The 22,537-nt window shown below is 41.2% G+C and overlaps 1 protein-coding gene and 1 long non-coding RNA gene across 6 annotated transcripts in view; one reads left to right on the top strand and one right to left on the bottom strand.

Moving 5' to 3' along the window:
- The window catches only part of PARD3B (par-3 family cell polarity regulator beta), a 1,009,985-nt gene that overhangs the window by 547,203 nt on the left and 440,245 nt on the right, over positions 1 to 22,537 (bottom strand). The window contains exon 1 of one of the 5 annotated variants that reach the window (XM_086719411.1): positions 20,248 to 20,263. The exons of the other annotated variants lie outside the window; for them this stretch is intronic. The gene's annotated coding sequence lies outside the window, so the exon portion shown is untranslated. Of the gene's footprint in view, positions 1 to 20,247; positions 20,264 to 22,537 lie in introns of those variants that run through there. 5 annotated transcript variants of the gene reach the window in all.
- Positions 1,073 to 11,611, top strand: LOC147578636 (uncharacterized). Its single transcript, XR_015255462.1, has 2 exons — positions 1,073 to 1,274; positions 11,129 to 11,611. It is a non-coding gene; the product is annotated as an uncharacterized LOC147578636 (long non-coding RNA).

Genomic DNA, 22,537 nt, shown 5'->3' with positions numbered 1-22,537 from the left:
ATTCTTGAAAGACATTTGCAGATTCATATATGAAAAATGTTCACTAAAAGAATAAGTGAAGATATCCCGTTTTTTGTTTTGTTTTGGTATTTTTTTTTTCTGGCAAATTTCCTTGTAAAAGCCAGAAAGTGAATCTTAACATGTATCCAGTGGAATGGTTCGGACTTGGGGGGGATCGTTTGATTCAGCATGGAACACATTTGGGATGGTTCATTAGGGCAGTGATGTTGGTCTATACCAAGTGTTTATGGAACTTTTCTTTTGTCCTAAATTTTAGGCCACAGCTCCCACTGAGTTAATCTGAAAGACTACTTCACTAGCTCCTTGCAAGACAAGAAAGGGAGCATTCAGCAATGCCTTCAGGCCATTCAGCCGCAGTTGCAAACAATTACTGGCAACATCAAAGTACTAAATTCAAATCACCAAGTGCTTCATGATAGATGAGAAACATCCACAAGTCCATTTAAGGCATCCTGGGCACAAATCTATATGATTTATCAGCTGCATTTGAAACCTTTGATCATTACATTTTATTGGATCAATCAAAGTCCCTGGCAGGACTGGAAGAAGTGGTGAATTTTGGAGCCACCTTTATCTCTTAGGAACACGCAAAAGATGGTTTTAGGCCAATGCCTGTGTGCCCCAAATGTTGTCTTTTGAGGCAGCAAAGGAACCTAATGCCTCTCGGGCCCTTACTTCTGATATGGAAGGTATAGTTTCTATGTAATATCACTTAATTGCTAAACAAGAGTCAATCAACTAACGTTCAATCCAGAAAACACAGAAGCCAGGCTTTCCTGGCAAGAAACACGTCTAATGAAAGTGCCAAAGGAAAATCTGACGGCCCTGTCCGGCGTGGAGACTTTTCCCACATTCATAACTGGTGCTTGAGACCTCATTTGCTGACCCATAGCTTACTCTTAGAGCCTAGGGGTCGGCTCTGACCTCAGGCACCTTTTACCTTGTGCATCCAGTAGTCAGGGGTCATATTATCTCCATGATGTGGAAATGGCCCCAGCTGCCCAGGCCTTTGTGCCCTCATGTTAGATAACTGCAATCTAATCCACTTGAAAGTACCCTGAAAGACCACCCAGGTGCTTCATATGGCTGTTGTCTTGCTATTAAATAGGTCCATTACACAAGCTGGAGCACATTACACCAGCAGACTAATTCACCCGCCAGCATAGCAAGGCAATGATCCACGGATCATTATTGACTTTTCTGTGTAACTCCTGGCATCAAATTCGATGTGCATCAAAATCCAAAGGCCACAGGTACAAAACTAGATTGCGTTTCTATGATTCTTCAGAAGAGGCAAACAGCTCTTGCTAACAGCATTCAAGCTCTTTCAAAGGCAAGTTTTAGACATAAAGAGCCTGCTAATGCTAAGGGTGAAGGATATAAAGTTTGGTTTGAATTTAAAATAATTTCCACATACAGATTTTTGAGAGTCAGAGGAATGACTGGGTTTCAATCAATTTAAATAAAATAAGACAAAGATTAGAAATCCATGACTATTTTAAGGGGCACAAAAAAGTAAGTTTATAGAACTATTTTCTCCACAGGTCCTGGGAATAAACCAAATTATACCAGGACATGAGATGTTTATTAACTTGAAAGTGATAACTGTTTCATGTGGTTTACGTCACTTGCTTATAAGTGCTGTATTATTACTAAGTTAGTACTTCCTATAAGCAAATAGCGCAAAATCGACAATTTTGATAAGAAGTGATAAAATAGCAAATTAAAGCAAACTCTACAAAGATGAGAGGCAACTTGATAATGCAATTTAACAACATAAACATACCACCTATGAAAAGCATTAAGTTACAGGTGCTGATAAGAAGCCAGTATCTAAGTCAGCCTGTATTTGAACTTGTCAAATGGTTCCTGCGACAAGCCTTCTTTGATTTGAGATGAAGGATCATAATCTCATCTTCAGGTCTTCCTAGGGCAAGCAAACCTATACACCGTGCTGTTTTCAAAAGAGGCTGACATAGAAAAGGAGTAATTGTCCTTATAAGCCATCCACGAAAGTTTGGATGCTATCAGAACCGTCTTTGTACAAAGCTCGTCTAGGTTATCTCACACTATGGTATCCATCTAGATTGGAAAATACACAGACATGTGCACACACACAGAACGGCTTTCGCAGAGAAGTATCTGGGTCTCAAAATTAAATAGGTTGAATGCCCAGGTCGGGGGGGGGGGTATTGCTAGAACATTTAATTTGTTCCCTCCACGTACACAGCTGCATGGGACGTGTGATGGCTATCTTTCTAGTTTGTGACAGGTTTTGGTTACGTTCTTGAAGTCTATCCAATATTTTTGCAAAAGGCTCGTGATACTCTTTGTCCATAGCCCCTGGTCGTTTTCAAAAGTAGCTTCTAAAGGGTCTTCAAAGAGGGGCGCCTGGGTGGCGCAGTCGGTTAAGCGTCCGACTTCAGCCAGGTTACGATCTCGTGGTCCGTGAGTTTGAGCCCCGCGTCAGGCTCTGGGCTGATGGCTCAGAGCCTGGAGCCTGTTTCCGATTCTGTGTCTCCCTCTCTCTCTGCCCCTCCCCTGTTCATGCTCTGTCTCTCTCTGTCCCAAAAATAAATAAACGTTGGAAAAAAAAAATTAAAAAAAAAAATAAAATAAAGGGTCTTCAAAGAGATAAACCAGCAATTTCAAACTAGACTTACATGCCACAAAAATATTATCCAGAAAACGTTGGATTCGTAACAAAGCAGAGCATTTAGGGAAGGGGTGAGAGGATACACTCTCCCTCTGCATGTTTAGGAGCAGCAAAATCACATGATGACACCAAAGAGTCAGGCGTACTAGATGGCAGGAATCTGCGGCCATGCAATAATCTACCACAACTTCTACTCCTATATACTAATTTTATAAGCCCTTATGTTTAGAATACAGATTTCATAAACCCTTATGTTTAGAATAGATTTCGTTTCCTATCTAAAACAAACATATGGTATCAAACAGTCTTTTAATGCTCAGATTTAAATTAGTTTTAAAGAGATAAAAAGACTGAAATAGTTCTGCTATTTGAACACGCTTAACGACAGCAATATTTATATAAACATATTGGCAGAGGAAATGTTAAATCACTTATATCTCAGTGGGCCCACAGTTTCATTTTAGAGAGGAACACGTTTACCTAAAACATTCATAATGTGGTCTATAGATGTGGTGGACGGAATGACTAGGAGACCTACTTCCAGCAACTTCTCTGCATTCAAAACCTGAAGTCTAACTGGGTTGCCTCTAGTAGCCAACCTAAGTGTTTTTCAGTGATAGCTGGCTTGACTTGGTTGCCACGTGGTCACTGATCGTTTTTGTGCAAATATTCCACAAATGGTCAGAGATGTACTCAGGCATCCTGGGTTCCGGGTAGAGTTCATGCTGCTTTCTCTGAAGTCTACCTCGGGAGAATCTCTTGACTCTCGAAAGCAGGATTTTCTCACTCTGTGCGTTGCAACCCACTTATGACTCTTGAAAGCCACTTGTGGGGTCATGATCAGCATTCCATACCATGGACGATATAGAAAACGGTACAGAAAATATCAGTGTGTGTTACACATAGTAACGATACACTTTGTTTTATACTCACCTGTGTGCGGGGTTGCAATGCAAAATGCATTTCCTTTGCTTTGAGACATGATCTAAAGTGTTTGAAGAAAGAAAAAGAGCTCTAAATTTGCCTCAGAGGTGTGAAACAGTAGGTTTGAACCCCACCTTGGCTTGAGAAGTTTCTGAGGGATTGCAAGGAAACACTTCCAGCCCAGGAGTGAGCATGATATTCTACATCCAGAGCCATTCGGTGTTTGGATTTTTATGTCCTACTTAATATTTATTTTGCTTAGACATTTACTAGAAGCTTGCTAACTTTAGGAACTGTGCTAAATCTGGGGAAACAAAGATAAATATGTTATGGTCCTTGACCCCAAAGGCCTCTGAAGAGACTGACTTATACACACATTTAATGCATAAGACAATGTCACCAACCATAGGCAAGCAGTCCCTGCAAAGTGCTATAGGAGCCAGAAAGGGAACTGTAATTGTAACTGGTGGAGGGGACTTCACAGGAGACCTGACACTCCAGTGGGTGGTCACCTGCTCATCCACCCACCCACCCGCTTCTATTATGTCCCAGGCCTCTGGGCGGCAGCCTTCGCACTGGCTGATCCCTCTGTTCCAAATGCTCTTCCGCCCTTTCCTCTCCTCTCAGAGTAGCTCTCTCATGGTTACTATGTACTCCTTCACCCTGTTTAGTTTTCTTTGTTACTAACAGAAAGGCTCTGTGCATTTGTTTACATATATAATTTCAGACTCAGCCAGAAAGGAAGCTTCTTCAGAAGAGAGATCTTGTTTGTCTTCTTACTGCTGTATGCCAGTGTATACGTGTTTGTTCAATTAAAGAAGGAATTGGGAGAGTTCGGACTGATGTAGGTTCAGCAATCATGCAGGGACACAAGTGGGTCTGAGCCAGGATATACAGAATCAAATGACCAATCTGTAATACAGGCTGCTGATCCAACTTACAAGGTCAGATATAAAGCGTATGTGTGTTGAGGGGTCAGGGGATTTGAGGTAGGGGGTGAGGAGGAAGGACGTGGGGTAGGGATCACCTTTGGACATCAGAGCCAGACTGGTATTAAACCCAGAGAGGGTCTTGGCTTTTTACATGTCTGCTTGATAGGAACCCTAGAAACAGAAAACCCAGAAGCATGACACATCACTGCTGATTCTCAAGCAGGGCAATGTCAACCAAGGCAGAGAATCTAGAAACCAGTCTGCCCAAGAGAACACAGTGGCACAAATTCTGTCACCACTCCCAAAGTATCAATTACGGAAAAAAAAATCATTTATTTATCCGAACTTATTCTTCCTGGGAATGGTAGGAGACAACTCCACCAACATACTAAAAGTTTTCCGTAACATTAGCGGCAAGTGATTCAGCACAAGGAAAGGAGACTGTGCAGCATACATCATACGGGCAGGTCTGTAGGAGGAATGCTGACATTTTTGGCGAAAACAGCAGACCCAAGACAGCAGCTGTGGCAAGCCCGTCTAATGGTCGCTGTGGATCACACTGATTATGAGCCACAAGCATGCAATCACTGGCACACAGAAACTCCTGCCTAATAGCCGTGAGCAGTTCGCCTCTGCTATCTAAGTGTCACAGACTGAACACACTCTTGCCCGACCTAAACTCGGCATTAATACCTGAATCACAGCCTGGGGAAGCTCAGTATTCCACTGCTGGAAAGAAGATAAACAGCAATAACACAAAGATGCAGCCTTTTTAATGCTGCTAGTTAAACCAAACGCTTTTAGTCTTTCTCTCGCATCTAAAATGTCTGTCATCTGCTCTTGGTGGAATAAATGATGTTTAAACAGTCCTGCAGAAAACCAATATCTCAAAGGCTTTTGCACATACCAAATGGCAGAATGAAAAACCTGGTTACACTCAGCACCACAGGGCACAAATCATTAGGTTGCCAGGGGACATGCTGTTCACGGTTCCACGACCAGAGAAAACCACACGCTCACTGCCTACAGGGCTGAAATACACAACTAATTTCTGTTGCATAACATATACGTAATCTGCTCTGGAAACAAATGATGAAGTTCAGTAGCTATGACAGTATAAATGTATTAACTATCTATTAGAAACCTACCCATATCAAATGGCTTCTTCTCACCTTAGTCTCGCAAGGCAAGGAATTAAATCATTGTGTCTCATCAGAAAGAGTTGATTAACATATCTGGATCCATATTTGTTTAGCCACACCTCCATTACCACAGCTAGTCATTTGGGGTGGGGGGTGGAATTGAAGTACATCTGAGGCACATTCTTAGGGAAATATGCACTCTTGCAGAAAATGATGGTGATACATACATGGTCATAGCTAACCTCCTCAATATCTCATCAAGCAACAGGCATGAGTCTAAATTCTCTGTGAATCTTCATAGCAAGTCTAGGGCTTACCCCATTGCCCAGCTAAGGAAACAGAGACAAAAGAAAGTTAAGTGTTTTGTTCCACATACCGAGAATATGGTAAAAGGGGGATCTAAACCCAACTAGTCGTTGTCCAAAGCCTGCCTCCCTGTCCACATCCAAAGCACACCTTCTGAGGAGACTCCTGCAAACAAATCGAAGCAGATTCTGCCAGACCTGAGCCCTGGACCTGCTGATGTAAAGCTGCGTTTGTCTTCCCAAGGAAGAACGGTACAGTCTTACTAAGCACCTGAATGGTTGAGTCCACAAATGCATCCTTTAAAGGAGGAAGACCTAAAACCATCAACTACATTCAAGTCAAGCTGCAGAAAAAATATCACTGTATGGAATGTCCTTTAGCGCATTTATCCTGGCTGCAGTATAGCGTCAAGCATCTAGCTAGGGTCTGGGAAGAGGGTCAGGCTCATTTTAATAACAGAAGAAAGAAAAAGAAAGAAAGGAAGGAAGGAAGGAAGGAAGGAAGGAAGGAAGGAAGGAAGGAAGGAAGGAGAAAAATATTGCTGCTGAAAGTAAATAAATCCATGAAAATAAAGAGGAAAGTTTATGATTTGGGGAAGGTGTAGGCACCAAGAAAGATGCAAACCCAGTGACCATAGCTACCAAAGGCACCCCCTCAGCTTTCATCTTCTTCCATTTCCTCTGCTGGAAGGCCAAAGGTAGGGACCCATCTAAGCAGCATTGCTGCCGTGTACAATTATTATTTTAATCAACATTGTGCTGTGTTAATGAGTGCCAACCATGTGCCAGATGGTGTTGAAAACAAAGCCTTCTCTGCAATCCCGCCCACTGGGATCACCACCTCTCCTCTCTGTGAAAGCGATCACAAATGTGGTAATGAGCTAACTCCAATGCAACCGAACTTCTAATCCCCCCGACACTTTCTGATTGGGCACTGCACCAAGATTTGGCATAGAAAAGGCACCTGGAGTGCTGTCGGATGATCTCTTCAGGGATAATGGACCAGGGAACTGAGCCTGTAATGATTTCATATCAGTTTGTTCAAGTTCAGTTGCTATTAATTGGGTTCAAGTTCAGCTCCAGTTCACACAATCTAAATAAATAGCTGCTGAAACCAGCTTAGTGCCTGGCACAGTATGTATCTTTGTAACTAACAAGAAACAAGCAAAAGAGAAAGATGTAGAGGGACATCTTGCATAGATATTGTCTGCTGTAAACAGTCTGCCTAGTGGATGTGTGAAGTAAGGGGGTGGGGGGCCCAACAGTGTTCTGGCTTGTTACAGTTGTGCATGCTTGTATTGCTTAACAAATGATAATATTCTGCAGAATGGAGCCTGAAAACAGTTTTAAACATAGTAAAACTTGTACATCATTCCTGAGAACAGCTGTAGGCAAAACGCTTGCCTGAAGTTAACATGGTCTAGAATCTGGACTTTCTCTGTACTTTCCATCTCTACCTTGGAAATTCTAAGGCATCCATTCTATTGTAATTTAAGTAAAATCTGAAAAAGAAACGTTTTAGACAAATTCGTTGTTAAATAAGAGAAAAGGAGCAATATCACAGAGGAAAAAAAATCTATTTAAAAAGAGGGCTTTGCATATTTTATGAAAAAAATCAATCCCAAATCTATTTTGTTCTAGCCCATTAAGATTCACTCTAAGTTGGTTTCACTAGACTGAAATTTAAAATACATTTCTAAAGATCGTTTGGAGGAAATTTTGAATGGAGGCATTTTCTAGTTTAATGTTAGTTGGCAAATAGTGATCTCTGGTAGAATTCAGTCATAAATAGTACGTTTAAAAGTAGACTGGCTGCAGAAGATGCTGGCATGGTTATTTAACAAAGTAATAGAATTATATATTGAAGTCAATATGAACAAGTAATATATCAATATGAACAAGGATGTATAATACACATCTATTTTTATGACACAGCAATATACCTTTTAAAGTAGAACTAGTTAAAAAAAAATTTTTTTTTTAAATTTTTTTTTCAACATTTATTTTTATTTTTGGGACAGAGAGAGACAGAGCATGAACGGGGGAGGGTCAGAGAGAGAGGGAGACACAGAATCGGAAACAGGCTCCAGGCTCTGAGCCATAAAAAAATTTTTTTTAACATTTATTTATTTTTTAAGAGACAGAGAGAGACAGATAGTGAGCAGGAGAGGGGCAGAGAGAGAGTGAGTCACAAATTCTGAAGCAGGCTCCAGGCTCTGAGCTGTCAGCACAGAGCACGACACAGGGCTCGAACTCACAAACCGCGTGATCATGACCTGAGCTGAAGTCGGACATTTAACCGAATGAGCCACCTGGGTGTCCCTGACATGAGGTATGGGATTAAAAGGACCCAGGTTCCCCATTTCTACCATTTACTTTATATGAATACATCAAGTTTCTTAACTTCCTTGAGTCTCAGTGTCCCCATACATAAAGCAAGAATTAAAAGGCACAGTGTCTTTTCAATGAGTGAATGTGAATGAATAATGTGTCCAGCAAAATGCCTACAACATAATAGGTGTTCAGTAAACAATGTCCCCTCTTTCTTGCCACACAGCAATCCCATGCATTCTAGTTCCACTTTTTAGTCAGTCTTTCAAGTTACCACCTCCAGTGGCGATCTGAGCAGTGGTTGAAAAGTTACCCCTAAAATGTGAGCGGTAATAATTTGTGGCCCCAATGCCTCCTCAGAATCAGGAAAATCAACAACACATAATTTGCTTACCATGTACTATAAATTGTATTGTCTTATAAAGAAGTCTAGATAATTATTTTCTTCTATGTGCCAGCTACTCAGAATCTGTTCTTGAATCCTCAGGAGAGTTTTAAAATTTAGATTCAGCCAGGGTGGATATATGTCTATTGAACTGCTGAAATAGTCCTTCTCAGGACACCTTTCCAGTTGCAGACCTATCTATATAGGTTCATGAAATTATTCACATGTGGTTTATTTACTATATTAGAGCCCTGCCATTTTGAGGCAACCCATTGGTAATTGTGCTGTCTCTGCTCTCCTGTCACCCATCACCTCTCTCTGAACTCTGTCACCCTTTCTGCTGAGGTGCTCTGAGGAGAGGTCACTTAGGGGGTCCCTTCCTGGTCAGATTTCCAGTTGAGTAGTCATGGTCTCTGAAGGGAAGGCCTCTAGCGGGACCTCACTTCAGGCTGACAACTCCCATATGGTTCCTGTTAGCCTGCCCGTGTTAACCTTTGCCTTGTTTGCTTGACTTTGCCCATCTCTAATTTCGGATTGAGAGCTCAAGCACAGGAGTCGAGTACAATGTTCCAGAAGACTAACATCGAGGACAACTCAACAGAATCCCTAAACTTAACTGCCCCACCCTCATGACCCTAGAGGTTTTTTTTTTCCTTTTTTTTTTTTTTAACGTTTTTAATGTTTATTTATCTTTGAGAGACAGAGTGCAAGCTGGGGAGGGGAAGAGAGAGAGGGAGACACAGAATCTGAAGCAAGCTCCGGGCTCAGAGCCCGACACGGGGCTCTAACCCACGAACCATGAGATCCTGACCTGAGCTGAAGGCGGACCCTTAACCGACTGAGCCACCCAGGGGCCCTGACCCTAGAGTTTTTAAACTTGGAGGGAAATGCCACCTTAAGTCAATATTACCCATCTGACTTTGACAACACAGAGACATTTCAAAAGTATTTTCATACATAGAACAAGTCTTATATATAACAAGCATAGATGGCACTCCTCAGATCCTTCTTAAATGATCAATTCCCTGAATAAATGTTATACTTGTAAAGGTGATCTGACCTGGAAATAAATTATTTTTATCTGAAAATATAAACCCTTCCCCTTGTTTTGTATTAATGAATTTGTAACATGGGTATTTTTTCCCAAGGCCAGTGAGAACTTCTCTGCATTTATGAAATTCTGAGAGTTTAGATGAAACAAAAAATAACACTTTGATTTAATTTAACAAATGTTAGATGCACTAAACACCTATTATGTTGCTGGCTTTATAGGCAATATTAGGTAGCCTAAACCCATGCCTTCTCCTTAAGGAACGCACAGGGATACTCGCAAGTACATAGAAAATAACATGAATAGCGCCAGACAATTCCATCATGAAGGGCAAAGCACAACAGTGCAAACTACCTAAGTGCCATACACGGCCTAAAGGCACCTTGCCAATGTGCAAGAGGTCAGAGGAGTTTGCACGAGCAGGTGGTCTGCATGTCACCCAAGACTAAGGATGGGATGTGGATGGAGAAAACGGGGGAGATCATTATAAGTGAAGGGAAATGCAAAATCAACGGCAGAGCGGCAGGCATGACCACAGGCTGGAGCACTGGGAAGGGGGTGGGTAGGAGGACTCGACACATCCCAACTACTCTGATTACCTTTATTTATTTCTTATTATTTTTTTTAATACATGAAATTTATTGTCAAATTGGTTTCCATACAACACCCAGTGCTCATCCCAAAAGATGCCCTCTTCATTACCCATCACCCACCCTCCCCTCCCTCCCACCCCCCATCAGCCCTCAGTTTGTTCTCAGTTTTTAAGAGTCTCTTATGCTTTGGCTCTCTTCCACTCTAACCTCTTTTTTTTTTTCTTCCCCTCTCCCATGGGTTCCTGTTAAGTTTCTCAGGATCCACATAAGAGTGAAAACATATGGTATCTGTCTTTCTCTGTATGGCTTATTTCACTTAGCATCACACTCTCCAGTTCCATCCACGTCACTACAAAAGGCCATATTTCATTCTTTCTCATTGTCACGTAGTACTCCATTGAGTATATAAACCACAATTTCTTTATCCATTCATCAGTTGATGGACATTTAGGCTGATTACCTTTAAAAAGCAGCTTTATACTGCTTTACATCACTTCTTTTCACACAAATAGTGTAAGAACGAGCTACCACACAAATACGTCCGTACCTTTTCATGAAAGACTGCAACTTCAGCACCATGGAGACTTGGGTCAAAGCCATAATCCAGAAAAAAAGGTTCTAGGAAGCACTGCCCTGCCCACCATGACCTGCCTTTTGGTCAGTTCTCTAAGCAACTTGACTTTTATGCTTCCATCCTTGGTATCCCTTTCCCTCTGTGTACTTTCTCCTAGTTTTTGTCTTTGTCACTCTGACCTTTTTCTTTCAAGATCTATCCATTCTACCCTCAGGGAAATGCAAATCGAAACCGCAGCGAGAAGCCACCTCACACCCCTGAGGATGACCATCATCCAAAAGACAGACAATAACAAGTGTTGGTGAGGATGTGGAGAAACCGGAGCCCTTATCTACTGCTGGTGGGAATGCAAAGTGGTACGGGATCTACGGAAAATCGTGTGGACATCTCTTAGATGGTTAACTTCAGGGTTAGCGTATGGACCCGGCAATTTCACTCCTAAGTATATACCCAAAAGAAATGAAAACATATGTGCATGCCAAAACTTGTATACAGATGTTCATAACAGCATTCATCATAATAGCCAAAGTGTGGAAACGCACCGAACGTCCATAAAACAGTGAATGGGTACATAAAATGTGGTACATTCATAAAATGGAATATTTTTTGGCAATAAAAATGAAGTACTGATTACTTGCTGCAACATAGATGCATCTTGAAAACATTATGCTAAATTAAATAAGCCGGTTATAAAGGATCACTTATTGTTTGATTCTATTTACATGAAATGTCCCGAATAGGCAAATCTATAAAAACATAGTAGATAAGTGGTTGCCCACGGTGGGGGCTGGGCTGCCGAGTGGGGAGACTAAGGAGTGTTATGAAGGGGTGTGGGGTTTCTTTTTGGTGTAGTGAAATGTCCTAAATTGTTTGTGATGATAGTTGTATGATTCTGTGAATACACTAAAACCCACTGAATTGTAAACTTTAATCAGATGAATTGTATGTTGTGAATTACATCTTAATAAGCTGTTAAATCAAAAAGAACCACCCATTCTGATGACTTTGGGTAAAAAGCACTTTTCATTTAGGAGTTCTAAAAGTCCTAGCTTCTTAGAGCTGAGGTGGGTATTACAGGTGTGGGCTAGTGACAGAGACTTAATAGCAGAACTCACTGGCCAAGCAAAATATTGCATGGAACACAGCAAGTGAAACAGGGGAAAAAAAGCAGTATTTTATTAACCTGCATGTGAATTTTTTAGTTATAGACCTAAATCAAATTGGTAACCTTTAGGCCAACTTTGCAATATTTAATTATAAGTTTGGGACAAGAACAACGAGGCTCTCCTGATGAGGAAAATTCTAGGTATACTACCTTTATTTAAGTGTGCACATTTTTATTATACTTTTCAAAAGCATTTAAAGTCAAACGTTTGTGGAATCTTTGCAGAACCGTTTCGTTCAACAAGAGATCAGCTGAAAACATTTACTCCAATATTCTGCAAATGAGAAAACTTAGGTGCATTAGTCATATGGTTAATAAGTTTCAGACTGTCACTCTCCTAACTTCTATCCTTCTTTCTAGATTTATTGATCACATTTCATATGCTGAATATTAAATCAAGGAAATTATGCTACACAGGGTAAATAAGTAGATAAATATACACAGATATATCATACCCATGTATTACTCCAGAGAGTGAATACCTTGGAGGAATCTAAATCACCCACTTCTATACTCCCAGAGTTTAGCATGGGGCCTGGCGACTAAACACTGATGGAATTAACACCTAAGGAATAAACTTCATCTTCTAGTATTACTAAAAAACATGGAATTCCAATGAGAGTTCTTGTCCCTCTCTCTAACCACCTAAATATCACCTCTGCTTGAACTGTGTTATAAATTACACTTCTCCCTACCCTCCTATCAGCTGCCCCTTTGACCTGTTTCTGTTCATGGCAGCATGACCTTCATGCTAGTCACCTGTGACAAGGCCAGGCTTTAGCGAGTGCCTACCCAGGACAGTTCAGTAGAGTCAGTGACCACTTCATGTAGGCAATTGAGATAAACAGAAATCAAGTCATTTAACAAATCATTGATACGGGTGATGATCAGGAGAGGGAGGTTGGTAAGTATAAGAGTCCCTCCGTGAGACCAGTAACCAAAGCCAGGGAAGATGATGAGATATTATTCAAGACATTGACGCAGGCTAGGACAGATATTCACAGAAGTAGACAATGAGTCATGTGAGGAATTGGTAAGATGGTGCTGGAATCTGAAGTCAGCGAATGGTTATTTGTAAACATTGACCAAAATGCAGAACAAAAACAAAAATAAAAACCTCAACTCATAAAAGAGGAAATCAGCCACCTGCCAAAATATCCTTGACCAAGAAAGTGATGGGGACAACCAAGATTATCTTCAGAGTCCAGAGTGCTAACCATTACACGACGGAACCCACGCCAAGATTATCTTCAAAAGCAAGAATTAGCAAGTGACTACAAAAATATATGTACATATATATATACATATATACACACACACACACACATATATATACATACACACACACACACACACACACACACACACACACACATATATATAAATATATATATTGAGTGAACTATTTTTGTTCACTAGGGACAACCGGCTCCCAATACTAGGGAACCGGCTTAGCTGCCTTGAGTATTTGGAACTTCACACTACATATCTGGCCAGGCTCTCCTTTCTGGGCTTTGCATCCCACTGACAAACCGTGCAAAGGTATATGTGGTTACCCTGTTGGAGAGAGAAAAATCCCAAGACAAGAGAAGGTACATAATGTGGCAGAGCTGGAGTTGAACCCTGCTCTAGTTCCTCAGTCTGTGCTTCTTCTTCTAGACCACGGTGGTTTCCAGAAACAACTTCTAAATAGGAAAATGGGGGAGTGGGAGATGGCAGGGGTTAAGGAGGAAAAATTCACAGAATCCTGGCACAGCTCTGAGAACAGAACGCTCTGCTTCTCGACATATAATCATGGATATTTAGACAGAAAAACCTTCTAGCAGAAAAGGGTAATTCACAGGCTGTCCAAGTTTAATGGAAATATCCCTTATGAATAATCAATTCCCTTTTTTTTTTCATTCTTCTTGCACCAAGGAACCTTGTGCCCTATGATTTGGTCTCCTGAGTAGACTTTCCTGAGCAGGTTACCAAGCCCAGTTCCCGAGACAGATATTTCCTCTGTAGTGAAGTGATCAAGTGTTGTAAGGTTCACATATCCATCATCCATGGGTTTTGGCCCTTGGAACCTGCTCACCTTTGGAAAAATTAATAAAATTGTGTGTGTGGACCCTAAAAGCAGAGGGGCCCATTTATACAGAATTTTATAGCGATCAAAGGACTTCCATATCTACTCTATGCCACAATAAGGTTAATGTCTCTTGAATATCTCTCTCTTCCATTTCTACTAACCCCCACCCTTGGTTCAATTATATTTAGAACAGGCAATTCCAGACAGTGTGTTTTGTGATCAGCCTGAAATAATATGTCTTAGTTAGGTCCTCTCCACTTCTTGACTTTGATTATGTAAAAATGCCCAGGTGGTTTTCCCTTTCTGGTTTCGTTTAGCATGCAAGTTAAGAGAAAGACACAGAATCAAATGCTGTTTGCCACACTTGTGAAATCTGTAGGACTTTGAGCAAGTAGCATAACATGTCAAAAATTGTTTCCTCATATATAAAAGGAAATAATGATGGAATTTATCTACAAGAACTGTGAAGATAGGGGCACCTGCATGGCTTAGTTGCTTAAGCATCTGACTCTTAATTTTGGCTCAGGTCATAATCTAACAGTTCCTGGGTGCAAGCCCTGTATCCAGGCTCTGTGCTGACAGCAAAGAGCCTGCCTGGGATTCTCTGTCTCTCCCTCTCTCTGCCCCTCCTCCACTTGCATGCAGGCATGCACATTCTCTCTCTCTCTCTCTCTCTCTCTCTCTCTCTCTCTCTCTCTCTCTCTCAAAAACAAATAAGAAACATTAAAAAAAAAAGAATTGTGAAGATAAGAAATTCACCTAAAGTGATAAGTGTAGTGTCTGAAATGCAGTATTTATTCAACGCATTTAACTATTAGGTTACTATTCCTTCAACTACTTTGCATACTTTCATGGCCCCCGTTCATTCATAGCCTCGGATCTGTCTCCACAGTGTGGCACTCAATGCATTTTACAATGTGATACCAATACTTTCAAGTCTATGGCCTGATGTAAGTGACGTTGATACAGGGTCCCTCTTAATCACCATAACTTTCTCACTCCCTTTAAGCTTTTGCTCCCACTATAATATACAGGAAACTGTCTGTATCATTACTTTTTATTCCTTACTATCTTTTAATTCTCATTTTATATCCCAATAACTCGGTGAATTATTCCTGTACCTCTCTAACCCCTATGAAATTCTTGCTTCTAGAGTCTTATGATACCAACGAGAATTATTTGCAAATTACTCGTGTGTGCTTTCTTTAACTTTTAGACACCCATTTCATTTTCCCACTTAGATTGTTTTAATTTTTCAAGAGTAGTGTGTTTGGCCATGTAAGAAGGTAACTAAGAAGCGAGAGTCAGGAGTTCAGTTAGACAGGAGCTAGAGAGGAAGCACATTCCGCGTGCCCTTAAGGACAGTGGTCCAAGTTCAGAGAAGACGGAGACAATAAATACAAAACAAATAAAAACAGGCAGGAACCATGGGACTAGATTGGTGCCTTGCAATTCCATAATGCATGGAATCCTAAGTTTCCAGAAGAAGCTTTGGCACCCACCAGTGGTTCCTGAGCTTCTTATTCCCATGTGAGTCAGACTAACACTGGTACATTCATTCCTTTTATATGTTGGAGTTCTGCATAATAATTTCTTGGAAAGAAATGGTTCCACAGGTTAGACAACATCTGAAAATCAGTAGACTACATAACCATTCATGTTTCTAGTAGTTTCTGGGTCCTTGCTCCAAACAAGATCCTCATCTGGGTAGTGGAAGTTGGGTACATGCTCAACATGTATGAAGACCAGTGTAGCTGTAGCATGAAAAACAAGATGGTAAATGGGAATGGGATGAGCCCACAGAGGTAGGCAGGGCTCAGCATGGTAGGTCTGGCAGGTGGGAAAGGGTTTGAATTTCATCCTATGTGCCAGAGAAGGCCATTACAGTTCTCAGCCATTAGAGTTCTCAGTTACATGATCTGATTTAGATAATATTTTAAATTTTATATTTTCATGTTATATTTTAAAAGATAATCTAAGCTGCTCTGCAGAGAATGGATTATAGAGAGATAAAAGAGGTCACTGTAGTTGTGCTGGAGAGTCAATGGTGGTTTGGCCTAGGAAGAGAAAGAGACAGTTTTGAGACATTTTAGAGAGAAAACTGATTTTTTCTAATTTTTCATTTCCAGAGAAATTAATTTAAGTGCATTTGTTGGGAGTGGGGGGACTCAGTATAGAGATGCTTTGGCCAGGTGGACAAAACTCTGGGTTTCAGAGATGAGCAAGAAGGCTTAGATAATAAGGTTCACAACTGAAAAAGTAAACCCATTCTTTCATTCATTCATTCACCTCTTATTTACCAAATGGCTACGTGCCACGCATTGAGCTGCATTCTGGGCATCCCAAAGTCAAACAGGGCCAAATGTTTAAGACTAGGTAAGAAACTCTACTGCATTGGAAGAGGTCCCCAACATCTAGAGTGAGAAAGTATGGAAGCAGAGGACAAAGCATATCCCAACACCCTTTATTGCATCCTCAAATTTGTTAATTGAGTCCTTCATTTTGGCCATTCACTCCTTCACTTCCTCAATGTTATTCAATTTAATATCTCTTATTATTGAATTGTGAAGCTCAAGACTGAGTCATACCATGAATAAGACCCAATCTGTATCTTCCAGGAACTGTGTGCATTTTGCCAAAGAGAAAGATGTGCAAACATGTCAGTTAATGTGAGGTGTTAAAATAAAAAAAAATATACACCACTAACTGTTCATGGGACACAAAGAATTTGACCTCTAAAACCTTCAACACAGGCCTACATACATAAAGGCCCTAAGACAAGAACATTCCTTCTGTCTAAAACATACTCAACTTAAACTTCTTGGGCTCTCTGAATCGGGTTCTCAGAATTTGCAGGTGCATGCTTTTAATTGTCTGCCACTCCCCCTAGACTAGCAGCTGGATGAGAGCAGGGGCTATAGTCTGCCCTGCTGCTCGTTATATTCTCTATGGCAAACGCGAATGCTTGGCAGAGAGATGCTTAATAAATATCTGTTGAGGGGCGCCTGGGTGGCTCGGTCGGTTAAGCGTCTGACTTCGGCTCAGGTCATGATCTCACGGTCCGTGAGTTCGAGCCCCGCATCGGGCTCTGTGCTGACAGCTCAGAGCCTGGAGCCTGTTTCAGATTCTGTGTCTCCCTCTCTCTCTGCCCCTCCCCTGTTCATGCTCTGTGTCTCTCTGTCAAAAATAAATAAATGTTAAAAAAAATATCTGTTGAATGAGTGATTTTTAATTTTCAAGATAGTTGTGGGCACCTTTGGTGGGGCCAAACGTTCAAGACTAGATAAGAAATGCATGCAAAGGGGCACGTGGATGGCTCAGTTGGTTAAGCATCTGACTCTTGATCTCAGCTCAGGTCAAGATCTCATGTTTGTGGGACCACACCCTGCGTCAGACTCTGTGCTGACAGGGTGGAGCCTGCTTGGGATTCCCTCCCTCTGCCTCTCTCTACCCCTCCCCTGCTTGCTTGCTCATGCTCTTGCACTCTCTCTCAAAATGAATAAACAAACTAAAAAAAAAAAAAAGGAAATTCATACAAAATATCCTTACAGAAACAATTTTTTCCAAAGCCTGGAAGTAAATGTTGATGAATAACATTACTTAGGCACTTCCCCTTCAGCCTGCAAACTGGGGCATCCCAGTTGTGAATTCTATATAACTCCTTTTGTTGCAACTATCCCTTCATGCTCTGCACCTGAGAACTCCAGATAAGAAGGTAGTTCTACCCTGCGGACTTCAGTCACTGTACCTGTGACAGTCAGACATCAGAATCACAAACGAAGAATGACAGAAATCTACTTGCACCTGCAGAGAGGTTAAAACAGCTGTGGTTGAAGTCCAGCTGTCAGGAAATTTCTGGGTTTTGCAGGCTTATTTGAAAAGGACATGAGAAATCAGGCTGATATTAGGGACAGCATGCAAATGGAGCTATTTTTATTTTTATTTAGTGTATGGCTCAACTCTGATTTTCATTTAATTTAACGTAGCAGCATGCCAGTATGAATATGGGAAGGCTTCCTTAAAAAGTCTCCAAATTTTAGGAGTGAAGTTGGTTTGCAGGACCATTTAGATAGCGCGGCATGAAGTGAGGCTGTTGACAAGGTGAATTCTAGACACGTAGACAAGTATGGAATGATAAACAGGTAGATGAGATGGCCTCTGTGTTTACAGATTTCACAGTAGGGTGACACCTTGGTTCCGAAACTGCCTAAATGTTTCCGCTGTTTACTTCCATCCACCGTGGAACCTCTACCGTGACAGTACAGGGCATGCTGCCCCCTGGCCCCAGGTGGGACCTTGGCTGTTGCTAATTTAAAATAGTTTTCAACCTGTGGCACTGACCACAGACCTGCGGATGCCAGTTCATGGCACTGTCAGTCACCTCTTGAGAAGTAGTTGGGAACTTTTATCTTTTTGCTCCCTCAGTTTTTATCCATTTCTGAGTCTTGCAGCAAGATTACATTTCTGAATCTTCTCAACCCATTCTGTCTCTACCTCCAGTGTTAGGCAACTAATCTCAGGTCTTTTCCCAAAGTGTGTTCCACTCTACCGGTGGGATGGACTTTCCCCACCCCCAATAAGGGACATTTGACAATGACTGGAGATATTTTGGTTGTCGCTAATGTGGGGGTAAGTATGGGGGTGCCCCTGGTATCTAGTGGGGAGAGGCCAGAGACCCTGCTCAACAATGTACAATGCCCAGGAAACAGCCTCTACAGTATAAAGAATCATCCGGTCTAAACTCTCAGTAGCGAGTGCCGAGGTTGAGAAAGCCTGCCACCACACCACGGGATGCACAAAGGAGCAAAGAACAGATCCTCTATGCTGGAAATTAAGCAGTCTTGGGGATAATGACATGTATACACAGAACCGTCCAAGAAAAAAAGCTCAAGTGCCTAAAAATAACTATTCTGAATAATTAAACTACGGTTATAAATTATGAATACCAAAAGAAGATAGATGAACACAAGAAGACCACAGAAAGTAAATAAGAATTGGCATTAGAAGTACAAGTAATACAAACGACCCTGGGATAACAGCTTCGTGCCTGCCTGGGGAGGTCTCTGATGGCAAGCTGCCGTCTGGCCAAGGGAAAACACATTTGGTTCTAAACTCACGTTGGAATCAAGAAGGGAGAGGCAGGGGCCCGGCCTGCCTTGGTGAAGACAGTATGTGAGCAAGACTCAACATACTACCTAGACTTTAGGTCCATTAGCCAAAAATTGAAACTCTTAAATATATCCTATTCTTCTGCTTATGCTAGACAAGTCAAAGGTACTAACTTTTAAATATTTTAAATATAATATTTTTTTAAATGGAGCATTTTGGAAGCACTTTCATTTGGGAGTTCAAGATAGTTTCTCCTGTGTCTGATATCTAGCAGTGTAATAAATTATCTGTGGAATGACTTTAGTGGTTTCACCTTGAAGTGCTGTAATAAATACTTCCAACTTGTTTATGGCTTTCTTTCCATGATCCCAACACAGCAAGGAACAACAGGCAGGTTTAAACACTGAAAACAAGATAAATACAGCTATGCTTAAGTTATATGTGCAGTTAAAACTTTCTCTTTAATGTGGCTGCATGTGTCAGGCTATCAAGCGTTTTTCTATGATTGGCACCTTAAAGAATAGTCTAAGATAAATCCCAAATCCTCAGAATCCTGAGCTTATTCTCCAAACATTCTACTACTGACCATTGTCACCTACTCTTCTTTCCTTGTAAACCTACATTATAAAGCAGCCAAAAATCAAGGGAGGCACGGAAAACAAAATCCATTCTGTTTGCACGTCAGCAGCTTTGGGCAGGAAAAGCTGATTAGTTGTTAACATTTTGAATTCTTCCTCTAAAAGTAAACTTTATAGAAGACACTAGTTATCAAGGTGTATATTGATATTATACAAGCAGAAAAAATAGAAATACATATTAGGCTAAATATAATAATTGATCTACCTTAAAACCTTATCTCAAAGACAGTGAAACAGTAAAAAAAGATTAAGGCTACAGAGACAAAACTGGGGAGAAATGAGAGCAGGAGGTGAGTGATGCCAACACAACACTGGAAGATGCGAAGTGGAGATATAAGTGATTATCTTACCAGATGGGAGAAAGCTGACGTCTAAGATACTTCAGACCAAGAAAGCCAAGTGAAGCTGTAAAAACCTTGGAAAGCTCAGGAACTGGGGAAACCAGGTATCTCTGAAAGCCAGTGTGGGGCTGACAGCGGCATGATGGATAGAAAACAAATAAAATGCTCAGTTAGGTCTTGTCCTATTTCCTTCCATCAGTCTCATGCTCCAGAGACTGTCCCCTTCTCTTATCTTTGCACACATTGGAGTTGCATTCTCTGGAGAGGATGACCAAAGAGGATCTACAACGTGAGATGCCAGGAATTGGGGGGGGTGCGGGGGGGAAGGGGGCAGGATGTGAGGGCGGGTGTGAGGCTCTGTACTGAAAACCAAGGAAGTAAGTGAAAGTCTGAATAGCAGATAGTGAGATCCCCTCCTGTCTTCTCAAGCCAGGTTTCCAAAACACTGCCATCCAGACTTAAGGCTCTAGGCAAGGAGCCTGGAGGAAATTGAGAAGAGATTCATAGCAGCCTGCCTCCATGATGGCCCCAATAATCCCTGCTTCCTGGATCCATAGTGTTGTAGTCCTTTCCTACACCGTAGGCCCTTCCTATACACTTCCTGCATAGGATCAGCCCATGTGATGAATAAAATATGGCCAAAACATTGGTATGTCATTTCTAGGATTGGGTTTGAAAACGGCACTCTGTTGTGGAGGCATGCTCAGTTACTTTCTCTCTGAAATCACTCATTGTGGGGAAATTTAGTCGTTATGCCCTAAGCAGACTTACAGACACACCCTGGTGGTGAAGGACAGGCAACAACCACGTGAGTACAGTCCTGTAACTGAACCTAAGAGTGAATTCTCTGAACCAGTCAAAACTTAACGTTAAAAATAGCAGGGTACAAAAAGGAGTATTCAAGAAACAAGAAAGCTCAAAGAAAGGAAGAGCACAATGGTGGAAATAAAAAATAAATAAGTACAATTATAGAAGCAACCCAACCCATTGATAGATGGATGGATAAAGAAGATGTAGGTTAAGTGTCCAGCTCTTGATCTCAGCTCAGGTGTTCATCTCAGGGTCATGAGTTCAAGCCCTGTGTTGGGCTCCATGCTACTTTAAATAAAGAAAAAGAGGGGTGCTTTGGGTGGCTCAGTTGGTTAAGCATCCGACTCTGTCACGATCTCACAGCTCGTGAGTTTGAGCCCCGTGTCAGGCTCTGTGCTGACAGCTCAGAGATTGGAGCCCGCTTTGGATTCTGTGTCTCCCTCTCTCTCTCTGCCCCTCCCCTGCTCGCACTCTGTGTCTCAAAAATAAGTAAACATTAAAAAATTTTTGCAAAAGGGCACCTGGGTGCCTCAGTCAGTTAAGCATCCAACTTTTGATTTCGGTTCAGGTCATGATCTCACAGTTCATGAGTTCAAGCCCTGAGTCAGTGCAGAGCCTGCTTGGATTCTCTCTCTCCCTTTCTCTCTGCCCCTCCCCCACTCATGTGCACTCTCTCTCTCTCAAAATAGATGAATGAACTTAAAAAAAGAAGATGTGGTATATACAATGGAGTATTACCCAGCCATAAGAATGAAACTTTGCCATTTGCAACAACATGTGTGTATCTAGAGGGTATAATGTTAAGTGAAGTAAGTCAGAGAAAGAGAAATACCATCTGGTTTCACATATGTGAAATTCAAGAAACAAAACAAATGAAAGAAGGAAAAAAGAGAGACAATCCAAGAAACAGATTCTTAACTATAGAGAACAAACTGATAGTTACCAGAGAGGAGGTGGGTAGGGAGTTGGATGAAACAGGTGATGGGGATTAAGAGTGCACTTATCATGAGCACTGCATAATGCACCGAACCGTCGAATCACTAGAGTGTGCACTTGAAACTAATAAAACACTGTATGTCAGCTATACTGGGATTTAGATAAATAGAAACATACATACATACATACATACATACAAAAATGCTGGAAGATAAATTTGAAAAAATCATCCAAAAAGTAGTACAAGACAGACACAGAAATGGAAAATAGGAGAGAAAACATAAAGACCTAGGATGTTTAGCCTCCAGCTAATATAGAATTTCAGGAAGAAAAATATAGAGAAAATAGAAAGATGCATTAGCTGTCAAATAAATAACACAAGACAGGTTTCCAGGATTGAGGTAGCTGAATTTCCAGATGAAAAAGTCCTACTGAGGGCCCAGTTCACCGAAAACACATAGACGTGATACTGCGGATCACTAAATTTTCAGAACACTAGAGGTAAACAGAGGATCCTACAAGTTTTGCAAAAGGAAAAAAAAATGTATACATA

Source organism: Puma concolor, chromosome C1, assembly GCF_028749965.1.
Source record: "Puma concolor isolate L17-30 chromosome C1, mPumCon1.1.hap2, whole genome shotgun sequence".
In the NCBI taxonomy this organism is placed as follows: domain Eukaryota; kingdom Metazoa; phylum Chordata; class Mammalia; order Carnivora; family Felidae; genus Puma; species Puma concolor.
Note: the sequence above shows the minus strand (reverse complement) of the source record. Positions and strands in the feature narration are given on the sequence as shown.